A 13,891-nucleotide genomic window follows, 5' to 3' on the forward strand; every position below is an offset into this window, starting at 1 on the left:
CGAGGTAGTCGTCGTGGAGCCGCGGGCGAGTTAGTCATGGGCGCAGTGGTGCGAAGTAGTGGTGCACCGGGAAGAAGATATTATTGACGAGGCAACGCGCCGAGTTTGCCAAGTCCGGGGACACGTCGTGGATGAAGGCACACATCGGTGTTGCTAGTACCGGGCATGCGTAGAAGGACGAAGTCGGACGATGCCTCGCTCCAGGCTTGCCCTGCCCGGGGACACGTCGTGGACGAAGGGACGCGTCGGTGTTGCCAACATCGGGATGCGTAGATGGAAACCAGCACGAGTTGTACGCATGTCGAGGGGGCTAGTAGAGAAGGACTCGATGACGGTTGCGGCGCTAGTCGACACGAAGCCAGCCAATGTCACCCGCGGTGGTCAGAGTAGATGAAGTGGTCGGGGAAGATGACAGCAACGCTGGCGATGAGCTGGGGCTAGACGAGGACAAAGGTGGTGGACGGGCGGCGCGGCTCGGGTGAGCGAGCGGCAACACTGCCGAAGAAGAGTGGCAGCGGTGCCTGACGCCTGGGTTAGGAGCACGATGGCGATGCTCAAAGTAGACGAGGAAGAGCCCGACAACGTGACTAAGATCGGCGCAGACGGAAGCATTCCCGTGCCAAGGAAGGTGGCACGACGCATACCACGTGGAAGTCGACGCGCCGAGATGGCGGAGGGGACCGCGCGCCGCAGCGGTACGCCACGAAGGGGCGACGCAGCGGCAACGCGCGGGTCAGGGCGACAGCGGGAAGACCTCAGGGTAGCGGCGTTGACCGCGTGCTGCGGCGCTAAGGCCCGAAGGGGCGACGCAGCGGCGGTGCGAGGGCCGGTGCAACCGCGGGGACGACCTCAGGGCAGCGGCATGGACCGCGTGTCGCGGCACTAAGGCCTGAAGGGGCGACACAGCGGCAATGCACGAGTCGATGCAGCCCCGGTGGGAACCATGGGGCGGCGGCACTCGGGACGACGGGGTGACACAGTAGCATCCTGTTGCTCAATCGGTGTAGGGGTGCGTTGTACTCGTGACGGTATTCATGGGACCTGCGGAGGCGCGCACAACCGACGGGCCAGATCGGCCACACGATGTGGATGACGCGGATCACGGGCGGGCGGGCGATCAATCTGATCGTGCGCGAGGTCAGGGACGCCGCTCGGTAGAGGCAGAATCCAAGATGAAGCCGGTGACGGCAGTCGGCATGGGACGGCGTGAGGACGAGCACAACCGGCCCGAGGCAACCGGCAGGCGGTGAGGCAGGCGGCAGGGCGTCCGTACAGACGCGGCGGAGGCGGGTGGTGATGAAGAAGTCCAGGTCGGAGCAGGGCGGCGACGGACGGCACAGGGCGACGGGTGGGCAAATGTGCATATGACGGCCTGCTTGGTCGCGCGAGGCCGTCGGGTCGGAGTAGAGACCGGGTGGTCGTCCCGGTGTCGGAGTAGAGGCACGGGATCGGCGGGCGACGCAAACAGATTTTAGATCGGAAAACTAAAAAAAAACACCGATCGTTGCGACGGGCGAAAGAGAGAAAAATCAGGATCAAACGGTTGGGGAAAAGACTCTCCAGGACAGCCGGTCAACACGACCAGCGGATGGCGGTCATGGAGACCGACCGCCCCGGAGCGACGCAGAGCGGAAGCAGCAACGGCGACTTGGGTTTGAATCGGTTAGGCTGGTACTATGTTAGAAAGGAATAGAGAGGGATTAATTGGTGGAATCAATGTTTATTGCTTGAACCTCGCCTTCATATATAGAGGAGTACATAATCTTCATGTAGTACAAGACAAGGTAAGGTAAGATCTTGCGCTATCCCATCTTTTTTAATAATCATAATACTCAACGCAGAGATTTTTGTTTTGGTACAGATATATGCTGTTGCTGCAATCCACTGACTGGAGTTACCAATCCATTTCACCGTGGTTGTTCAAGGCAAAGCTGCTATCTCTACATAGATGGATCGATCTGTCACAGCACTATCATCTCACTAGCGTCTGCCCCCAAACAGAGAAGTAAAGCCGCCGCCTCCGTAGATCGGCCGCTCGTAGTGTTCGTGCACCCTACAAAGCTGCTAGCTCAGACAGCTCAACACATGGCATATACTCGCTGGTGCACGTGCTAGCTTCTGGATGGAGCTGCCAAGCCTACACTACAGCGATGCGTTTGTTTGTTTGTGCCCTAGCTTTTTTTTTTTTTTTGACGGCTTGTTTGTGCCCTAGCTAGCTAGCATCCTTGAGCCATTTCCTCTTTGTGTGGCGTAAAAAATGCAGCCAAATCCTCTGAGTTGCACGCACCGAGCTAACCTAACAAAACGATTCGTTACTGCCATCCTTTTTGAGTTGTACTACCTCTGCTACCATCCAGGTACACTCCCTGGCCTATAATCCACACAGAAGCGCTATGTACGGTACCATCTTTCTTTTTTGCCAACTACACAGGGGAAGCAAAAGAACTCAACTGAGCTGAATAATACCTTGTTGCAGCATAGACACAAATTGTTGCTCAATTTCAGTTTTCTGCATTGGACAGTAACGATAGGGTTTCACATTTACTGAATAATACCACATTTAAAACATTTCCCTTGTTGAGCTCTCAAGTTATCCACCTTATCAGGTATTTTGACGATGTCCTCTTGTGTCTTGTCTGTTGGTGCAGCACAAAGCAGTCCTTGATGCACATAGGGCTTAGAAGTGTACTTAGATTCCCATTTGCGGCTCAACTTGGTTGTGTCCTCAGCCAACAACTCCTCTTGTGTTTGAGCCAATGAGCCAGGTCCACTGTAGCTGGCTCTTGCAGCTTCACCGGTGCTCCAATGGCAGGTTTAATTTAAGACCGTCCACAAAGCGATTAATGAAGAATGTTTCATCATAATTAAGCATGGTTATACATGAGCATAGTATGCATGTGCTCCTCAAAACTATGTGCATACTCATCGACGGATCCCGTTTGCTTCAGAGAAAAGAACTAACACATCAATTGTCTTTGTATACTTGTTTCTGTTAAACTTGGCAAACACCGCGACGCCGACGCATAGCCCTGCCCAATTATCAACAGTGTGCATGGCTTGGTAAGTCTGAAACCACAACGCTGCATTCCCAATAAAATGCATCGTAGCGAAATCCACCCACAGATCAGTCTGCAGTCTGCACCAAGTACATCCTGAACTACTTCTTCCACCATTTCGGGTTTATGATCCCCATCAAACTTAGGAAAATCAGAATGAGGAATGCGTGGAGTGTGACGCGGCCGATGCGATGTATTGATAGAATTAGGTGACAGGAATGGATCCTCATTATCATCAGACATGCCTCCATGCTAGCAATCCACAGATTTTGAATGTTCACCATTGCCCGTGGGGAAGGGAAGCGACGCGGTCTGTGCAATCGCAGGTCTACACCTGGTGCTTGATGGCCGCCCTGGTGTGTGTCCAGTCCACCCGCACCGGATCAGCCCGCGGCGGACCCTGTGGTTGTGGTGCGGCAGGAGCTTGCTCCATCGAGTCCACCCGACGACGTACTCCTTGGAGGGAGAGGCGCATCCACTCCACCGCCGCGTCTAGGTTGATGTTGGAGCATAGTTTTAAATAGCACGCTAAGCCTCTTAGCGGCGGACCTTTTCTAAATGATATAGCATGCATAACAAAACATAAAAATAGCCATCAAGAAAATTTATGTTTTTCCTGCGGCGCGTCCAAACAACTTCTGCTACAAGATTTTCTGTTCTCGCATTTAGCATTATCTCTACCTAAAACAAAAATTCTATTAGGGTTGTCTTCATCAAATCTCTACCCATGCTTTTATTACATGCATTTCAAATGGAAAAAAAAGACCCTTAGTTTTTAATTCTATTTGTTGCATGTTTCTATAACTAAATAATGCAAAGAAAACTAGCCAGTTTTTATTGATCAGTGCAATAGGATAATTTCAGCGGGTTCCTTAGAAAATTTTCCTTTAGGGCCTTTTTAAGTTTTTTTTATTGAACATTATAGAATCATTTCTTATGAACTACTTCCTATCTCTATTAGAATCTGCAAATATCCTAGGTTATAAAATGTGCGCGCTAGTAGAATCTATAACTCCGACATTAGAATTCAATTGGACAAAACTTTCTTTATTTTTATGACAATGTCATGAGAAACACCTAGAACATTTGTTTGTTGGTGCAACAACCAAAAACATTTGTGTTATGTATTCAGAAAAGGTGGTTTCTTTTTACATCTTGTATGGTGTCTTATACAACATTTGTTTTGGGTAGTGGGTATGTATTTTTCACCTTAAGACAAGGATAGATATGATTTCCCTTCAGAGCTAGTTTACGGGGACATTCCCAAGGTTCGGGTTTCTCTTTTCTTCCATACATTTTTATTTGTCTATTATGTTTCCTTTTTCTATTTTTTTCCTTTACTTCATGTTTATTTTTTAGCAAATACACAAAAATTATTTGAAGTATGTGACATTTGTTTTTGCAGTCATGCATATTTGTTTCATACATATGGACATTTTTCTCTGAAATACATAAATGATTCTTTTCAGATACATTAATTATTTTTTAAGCCATGAACATCTATTAAAAATAGAAGAACACTTCTTTTTTGTAATACATGCACACCTTTTTATTACTAATCTTTTTACAAAAATATTTTTATAAACATGTACAAAATTAAAACACATCTTTCTAGTATTTAGGAGAGTGTTGATGGACCGTTGTCTAGCGGCTAGCCCAGAAGCTTTTAGGCGATTTGCCCCATTTTTTGCTTCGCTTAAAGCGGAGAATGGAAGCATTTCATATGCTCCAAGGGGGAAAAGGAATATATGCGGGCCAATGTGTTGAGCTGTGTTGCAGGCCGAGGCTGGGCTGAAAGCTATAGGCCAAGCGATGAGTGGGCCTAGGAAATAAAGCCATGAGTAGGCTTCCTACAAGAAGTGTTATATCTCGTTTGCTGCAAAATAATATATGCAACTCTAGCCTTGACCTCGCTTCCTCCAGAGCCTCCAGAGCCATGAGTAGGCCCAGTAGTAACCATGAGCGGTTTTCTGCATTATTTTTTGGAATGTTTTACATTTCTAGCGTGAGATCGCCAAGCAGGATTCTTTTTCGCTTTTGTGTATATCGCACTCAGAGGTATGAGCTGGCCAAATGGACAGACCTATGCCAGGATTTATGGTTTTCCCATTTTTCCTTTTAGTATTGTATTTCTTTTCTTTCCCATTTCTTTTACTTTTTCATTTTTCCTGTTCCTTTTAAATGTTCTTTCCTTTTTTTTACTTCTGTATATTCTAGGTTTCTTGATTTTTTTTTATAATTTTCTTTTATTTTATTATAATACATAAATTTGGTTAATATGCCATTACTTTTGTATACATGGTATAACTTTCTCAAAATAAAAAAAATAAAAAAATTCAAATACAGTAAGACATTTTTCTAATAATCTCTCTGTCTTAAAATGTAAGACATTTTTTGACACTATACATTTTGAAAACAGATGGGTATATGATAAACATTTTCATACACTGTCATTTTTAATAGAAAATAGACATTTGTAAAATACAGGGTGAACATTTGTAATACATGTTGAACATTTTCCAGATAAACATTTCTTAATACATAATCTACTTTCCTTACATGACACTTTTAAAATGAACGGGAAATTCTTTTTAATACACGGTGAGCTTTTTCTCTAACATAAGATCAACATTTTTAATACATGATCATTATGTGTTAATCATGATGAACATTTTGTAATACATAAAAAAAATTAGTATCTGATCAATTTTTCTGAATAGAAGATGGATATTTTCAAAATACATAGTGAAGATTTTTCAATACACGATGGCAATTTTTCTAACATAATATACACATTTTTAATACATGATCAATTTGTGCTAATACATTATGGAAAAAATTTAAATACACGGAACATTTTTATTACATGTTGAACATTTTTCTAATATCAGATAAAAAATCATACAGTGACCTTTCAGAATACACAGTGAACACTTTTAGTAGATGATGAACCTTTTTTAATATAAGATAAATAAATTTAATACATGCTGTTTCGCACAGGGGCTCCACTTGGCGGGCCTTCTGGGCCGCTTCATGTTTCTTCCATTTCGCGTGCGAGTGAAGAGAGTGTTCATGTTTTCTTCGTATGGTAGACTGATTCTTACAGAAAAGTAAACTGTTTCGTATAGGAAAACCTGATACTAAGCTGTTTCTGTTTCTTCTGTTTCAACGGAAGTCTTAGACTTTGTACTGTGCAATGCAAAGAAACGAATAGAAAAATGTTTCTCTACAGCTAAAACTATCTCTGCAGTTAATGAAAGTAAACAACATACCATTAATAAACTCAAAATTAACTGGAAAATACCATTAACAACATACCAGCTGAAACTATCACTGGAACACAAAATACCATTAACAAACTCCAGGAAACAACATAAAAACAGATTTCTCGTTGACATGAATAAAACTATAGGAAGCATCTTTCAATGGAACGATTTCTTGTAGTTGGAAATCTTACTTGGCGGTGGAGTTTTGCTTGCAGTTGAAAATAATATTAGTGATGTAAACCTGCAGAATAAAAGAAAAGGAGGGTAAGTTGGGTAAGATCATTCTCATTTCTGTCACAAAAATAATTAGTGATGTAAACCTGCAAAATAACTAGTATAGTCCCTTTGGAGTAAGAACCCTAACCTGATAGACTTTCAGTTTTCTGATACCAACACTACTGGAAAGTTGTGTGTCATCGAAAGAGATGATGCATAGAACTAGTAGATAAGTACAACTAGAAGGACGAAAAAGAAACTATTCAAACTAATGAAACCAACAATCCTTTCCATCAATGGGCACATCATGTAGACATTTCTCCATTTTTCAACTTTCCAAACATGCTAAATAAATAATGTGCAGCTTCCTCTATCACAAACTGCATTCTTGCCTTACAGAGAGAAATACAAGTTTTGAGTTTGTATATACATAATAATACATTGGGCATACAGACGATGGCTCTCAGTTTCGGCTCACTTACATACATTTCCCTCCATTCGAATGAATAAAGAATTGTTGGCTCGATAGTGAAACAACATTGGAACTAACTTCCTTGGCTGTATTCTTCTTCGTGCTCGAACGACAGAGAGGAGAAGGGTTGCCGCAGCCTCCCGTCTGACCAAATATTTTGCATCTATGAAGCCCAGCTACCCATCATGGAACAAAACCAATAACTTAACACTTGTTGCATGTTTATTTTCTATCTACACAGGCGGAATGGACGAGAAAAAACTTATGGGCACAAAAACACCTTCAAAATTAATCCACGTGATGATGGATTTCCATACAGTAGAAGTCGAAACCACATGATTGTAAAAAAATATTTTCTTACAAACCACTGTCCTTATACTCATCCAATAAAAGTAAAAAAAAATCTATTGTTCAAATAATGTTTTTCTATTCACAAGGTTGGAATTTAAAATATTGTTGCTAAATTAAAAAATCTTCAATTCAAATAATGTTCTTGGAAGTTCAAAAATATTTGCCATTCCAAATATTGTTCTTGGAATTTTAGAAAATATTTTTCAATTCAAATAAAGTTCTTGGAATTACAACAAGTGTTCCTAAAATTACAAAATGTTCTTCCATTCAAATAATATCTCTTTGAATTTCAAAGTGCACGCCAATCCAAATAATGTTCTTAGAAATGCAAAAAAATGTTATTTAATTCAATGTTGTTCTTGGAAGTCAAAAAATGGTTCCTCAATTCACATAATGTTCTTTGGATTTCAAAAATTGTCTGTCAACTCAAAGAAAGTTCTCTAATTAAAAAATTGTTGTTGGAAGTCAAAAAAATGTTCCTCGATGCAAATAATGTTCTTGGGATTCCATAAAATATTCGTAAACTCCAATAAATTTCTTGGAATTCCAGAAATTATTATTTAATTCAAATAATGTTCATAGTAGTGAAAAGTTGTTCCTCATTTCAAATAGTATTCTTGGGATACCAAAAATGTTCGTAATCTCAAATAAAGTTCCTGGATCCCCAAATACATGTTCTTCAATTCAAATAATGTTCTTGGAATTCAAACAGATGTTCCTAAGTAATGTTCTTCGGATTTGTATTAATGTTTTTAACTAAAAATGTTCCTGGAAATTGGAAATTGTTCTTTAATTGAAATAATCTTTTTGCAAGTCGAAGAATTGTTCGCAAATTCAAATAATGTTCTTAGGATTTTACAAAATGTTCACGAACTCAAACAAATGTTCCTCAATTCATATAATGTTCTCGTTCTTGGAATAGAAGAAATAGTCTTAAATTCAAATAATGTTCTTGGAACAAAAAAAATCAAGAATTCCAAGGATTTGTAAAAATATTCGTAACTAAAAAAAGTTCTTGCATATCCAAAACATTTTCTTTAATTGAAATAATGTTTTTGGAAGTCAAAAAGTTGTTCCTCAATTCAAATAATATTCTTGGCATTTTAAAAACTGTTCGTGATCTCAAAACATGTCCTTCAATTCAAATAATGTTATTCAACTCAAAAAAAGGTCTTGTATATTCAAAATTTATTTTTTAATCAAAATAATGTTCTTGGAAGAGAAAAAATGTTCCAGAATTCAAATTGTTCTTTACATTTTGAAAATCGTTCATCAAGTTAAAAAGTTCTTGGAAATTCAAGAAATGTTCATTAATTGAAATAATATTCTTGGAAGTAAATAAAATTTTATAAATTCAAATAATGTTCTTGGATTTCCAAAAAATGTTCATCACTAGAAATAAAGTTCATATGAATTTAAGAAATTATTCCCCATGTGGAAAAATATGTACTTCATATCTAATATTGTTCTTTGAATTTCAAAAAATGTTTTCCAAATCCAAATAAAGTTCTTAGAATTCCAAAAAATGTTCCTTAATTAACGTAATGTGCTTGGAAATCCAAAAAATTGTTCTTTTATTTGAATGATGTTCTTGGAAGTCAAAAAATTGTTCATTGGATTTAAAAAAATCGTTCTTTGAGTCAATTCCTGGAGTTTAAGAAATTGTTTATCAATTGAAATATTGTTCTTATTAATTTTTGAAAAATATAGCTCCATTTGTGGAATGTCCTTGAAAGTCCAAAAATATTCCTAAATTCAAACAGTATTCTTAACGTTCCCTAAAATGTTCATGAAAAATCAAATAAAGTTCTTAGAATTACAAAAATGTTTTTGGAAGTCCAAAAATGTTCCTCGGGTTGGGATTCCAAAATTTGTTCTTTGATTCAAATTATGTTCTTGGAATTTCAGAAATTTGTTCTTAGAAAAATATAAAAGTGTTCCTCCATTTGCATAATGTCTTTGTAAGTCAAAAAAATAATTTGTTCTCTCCATTCAAAACATTGTTCCTGGAATCTACTTAAAAAGGGAAAAAAGTACTTCATTCAAAAGGTATTCTTGGAATTCCAATTTTTTTATTAAATTCAAAACGTATTATTTGAAACATGAAATATGTGGTACGACTCAAACGTTGTTGGAATTCCAAGAATGTTCTTTCATGCAAATATTGCTCTCGGGAAACAAAAACTTGGTGGAAGTAAATCATTTTGATCTCTTTCCATAACTTGTCACACTTGTATATCTACTTGTATGCATTACATCTTTTCGCAAGGGAAAAAGAAACTTTTATACACTACATGCATGCAATTAAAATCATCAAATGACAAAAGGTAATAACCCAGGAACCATGCAAAAAATGATAAAATTTAGATGAAATTAACCTAAAAATGCAAATATAAATCACAAGTAGTTAGCTTGCGGGCATAAAACAATGGAAAAACTAAGCATCCTTCTACCACATGATGCATATTCAGGGTTGGCAGTTCGAAGCCCTCAATATGCATATAACATGTGAAAACTATTCAACAACTTATCAAAGCGTAAAAACCTTAATTATATATGGTTAGAATTAAGTGCAATACGCAGTCGTGGAATCAGTCGACCATGGCGGATCAGCCGCGAGATTCTTCGTAAGTTCTTTTTGCTCTTCCAACCGCATGCGGTTTCCTTTTTCTTTCTATGTACTCCATCAGCCAGGAGTAGGCAGTTTTTATGTCTGTGGATTGCGATGTTTGGGATACAAGTGCGGTTTCTCTTTTTTCTGACCCGCGCCCCATATTTTTCAAAAACACAAAATTTATATTTAGTCTTGTTTGGAGGGACTAAATTTTGCTATGCAATGGTCGCCGCTTCCGGTTGATGTTGAGATGGATTGCCTAGCTGCAGTGGGCTCTATCCGGGCACAGGCGCATGATAGATAGCAACATGCGATGATGATCAACGAAGTCAAGTCAGTTCTAGGTGAAAGGGATAGCTCTATTGCTCATATTAGTAGGCACCAAAACATTGCCAGTCATAGATTAGCTTCTTTTGGTCGTGTAGAAGCTAGGACGGCTGTTTGGCTAAGGTCTGGCCCTGCTAATGTATCCGAACTTTGTTTGTTTGGAGGAGCTTCCTCCAGCTTGAGCAATGAAATCACTTTTAACCCCGCAAAAAAACATGATTCGATATGTGTTCGTAAAATTCATACAAATAAGTCAAAGTTTATGGGTCTATAAAGGAAAGAAAAGTTTCACCCACATATTCGTCTTTTCTCTCTAGACCATGGATCGAGATATAATTTATATCCCCTCCATTTGGAAATAAATGGCGTGGTTTTAATTGAAATTTAAGTAACGTGGTGAGTTACTTATTTCTGAACGGTAGGGAATTTATACATACATCTTTCACATCCGCATGTATCCGCCAAAAAAAAAGTTCTGGAATTTCTGGATTCCAAAGGTGTCACTTAAGATAAATAAATACATGGCTCATTGTAGTCCGGGATTCAAATTAACTCTTTGTTGCAGAACAATTTTGACAAATTCCTGCAACACCATCCGTGTTGCAGAACTTCTTCCGCAACAACATCCATATTGCAAAAAAGTTAGGGCGAAAAAAATCCCTGCAACATCATTTGTGTTGCAGAAGTATTTCTGCAACAATGCTCATGCTTCAAAAAAAAGTTAAGACAGAGACAAAAAATCTGCAACAGAACCTCTGTTGCAAATATTTCTGCAACAAAAGGTCTGTTGCAAAGAGTTCCGCAACAATGCCTTCGTTGCGTTGGTAAGGAAAAAAGACGGGCCACTGAATAGCCTCAAATTAAGCGGCTATGAAGCGCGCCAGATCTTTTAACGGCCAATGCGGAGCGTCGCTCAAATAATAGCATAAATTTGTAGAAAAAAACTCGTTATGTAAAAAAATATAAGAGCATTCAGATAATTGTAGGCCAGGCCAAGGCGAGAAAATTAAAAGTAAAAGGTGTCTCTCGGCTCCCCGTGGTTCCCCACAAATTCCCCAATTAAACAAACGAACCCTCGTTAGTCCGCCCACCTCCTTCGACGTTCCCGTCCCCGTCTCCGTCTCTGGCGGCACCACCCCACCATGTCGGTGGTAGACTGCTTCGTCCCGTTCCACTCTCCTCTCCGGGAGCCGACCGCCTACGACCGCTGGGGGAAGGGCCCGCAACCCTGCTGGTCACAGCCACCAGTTCGATTTGGACAAGTGCGCAGTGGGAGTCTCGCAAGGGCAAGGCGGCGTCGACAGGTGCATCCTGCTTCGATTCGATTCGTTTCGAATTCCGCTCACATGTGTCCTATCCGACAACAATCAATCTCCTATGGTTTCGAGTGAAATTTTGCGAGAGTAGAATTAATCATTGGTTTCATAGATAGATTGTGCGTGAAGAAAATATACCCTAGAGGCAATAATAAAGTTGTTATATATATATTTCCTTATATCATGATAAATGTTTATTATTCATGTTAGAATTGTATTAACCGGAAACTTAGTACATGTGTGAATACATAGACAAACAGAGTGTCACTAGTATGCCTCTACTTGACTAGCTCGTTGAATCAAAGATGGTTAAGTTTCCTAGCCATAGACATGAGTTGTCATTTGATTAACGGGATAACATCATTAGAGAATGATGTGATTGACTTGACCCATTCCGTTAGCTTAGCACTTGATCGTTTAGTATATTCCTATTGCTTTCTTCATGACTTATACATGTTCCTATGACTATGAGATTATGCAACTTCCGAATACCGAAGGAACACTTTGTGTGCTACCAAACGTCACAACGTAACTAGGTGATTATAAAGGTGCTCTACAGGTGTCTCCGATGGTACTTGTTGAGTTGGCATAGATCGAGATTAGGATTTGTCACTCCGATTGTCGGAGAGGTATCTCTGGGCCCTCTCGGTAATGCACATCACAATAAGCCTTGCAAGCAATGTGACTAATGAGTTAGTTGCGGGATGATGCATTACGAAACGAGTAAAGAGACTTGCCGTTAACGAGATTGAACTAGGTATTGAGATACCGACGATCGAATCTCGGGCAAGTAACATACCGATGACAAAGGGAACAACGTATGTTGTTATGCGGTTTGACCGATAAAGATCTTCGTAGAATATGTAGGAGCCAATATGAGCATCCAGGTTCCACTATTGGTTATTGACCGGAGACGTGTCTCGGTCATGTCTACATAGTTCTCGAACCCGTAGGGTCCGCACGCTTAAAGTTCGGTGATGATCGGTAATATGAGTTTATGTGTTTTGATGTACCGAAGGTAGTTCGGAGTCCCGGATATGATCACGGACATGAAGAGGAGTCTCGAAATGGTCGAGACATAAAGATCGATATATTGGATGACTATGTTTGGACTTTGGAAGGGTTCCGAGTGAGTTCGGACGAATACCGGAGTACCGGGGGGTTACCGGAACCCCCCGGGGAGTGTAATGGGCCTCATGGGCCTTGGTGGAGAGAGGAAGGGGCGGCCAGGGCAGGCCACGCGCCCCCTCCCCCTCTAGTCCGAATTGGACAAGGAAGGGGGGAGGGCGGCGCCCCCCTTTTTCCCTTCCCCCTCTCTCCTCCTTCCTTCCCTCCTACTCCTACTCTTGGAAGGGGTGGAATCCTACTCCCGGTGGGAGTAGGACTCCCCTTGGGGCGCGCCTAGGAGGTCGGCCTCCTCCCCCTCCTCCACTCCTTTATATATGGGGGAGGGGGGCACCCCATAGACACACAAGTTGATCATTGATCTCTTAGCCGTGTGCGGTGCCCCCCTGCACCATAATCCACCTCGGTCATATCGTCATAGTGCTTAGGCGAAGCCCTGCGCCGGTAGATTCATCATCACCGTCATCACACCGTCGTGCTGTCGAAGCTCTCCCTCGAAGCTCTACTGGACCGTGGGTTCGTGGACGTCACCGAGCTGAACGTGTGCAGATCGCGGAGGTGACGTACGTTCGTACTAGGATCGGTCGATCGTGAAGACGTGCGACTACATCAACCGCGTTTTCATAACGCTTCCGATTTCGGTCTATGAGGGTACGTGGAGAACACTCTCCCCTCTTGTTACTATGCATCACAACGATCTTGCATGTGCGTAGGATTTTTTTTTGAAATTACTACGTTCCCCAATAGTGGCATCTGAGCCAGGTTTATGCGTAGATGTTATATGCACGAGTAGAACACAAGTGAGTTGTGGGCAATACTAGTCATACTGCTTACCAGCATGTCATACTTTGATTCGGCGGTATTGTTGGATGAAGCGGCCCGGACCGACATTACGCGTACGCTTACGCGAGACTGGTTCTACCGACGTGCTTCGCACACAGGTGGCTGGCGGGTGTCAGTTTATCCAACTTTAGTTGAATCGAGTGTGGCTACGCCCGGTCCTTGTTGAAGGTTAAAACAGCACATACTTGACGAAATATCGTTGTGGTTTTGATGTGTAGGTGATGTCTACTACGCAACCTTCTTCTTGTAGACGTTGTTGGGCCTCCAAGTGCGGAGGTTTGTAGGACAGTAGTAAATTTCCCTCA

The 13,891-nt window shown here is 41.2% G+C and overlaps 1 pseudogene; it reads left to right on the top strand.

The window, feature by feature from the left end:
- The first annotated feature begins 365 nt into the window (after positions 1-365).
- The window catches only part of LOC109757532 (uncharacterized), a 37,662-nt pseudogene continuing 24,136 nt past the window's right edge, over positions 366-13,891 (top strand).

Source organism: Aegilops tauschii, chromosome 5, assembly GCF_002575655.3.
Source record: "Aegilops tauschii subsp. strangulata cultivar AL8/78 chromosome 5, Aet v6.0, whole genome shotgun sequence".
NCBI lineage: Eukaryota > Viridiplantae > Streptophyta > Magnoliopsida > Poales > Poaceae > Aegilops > Aegilops tauschii.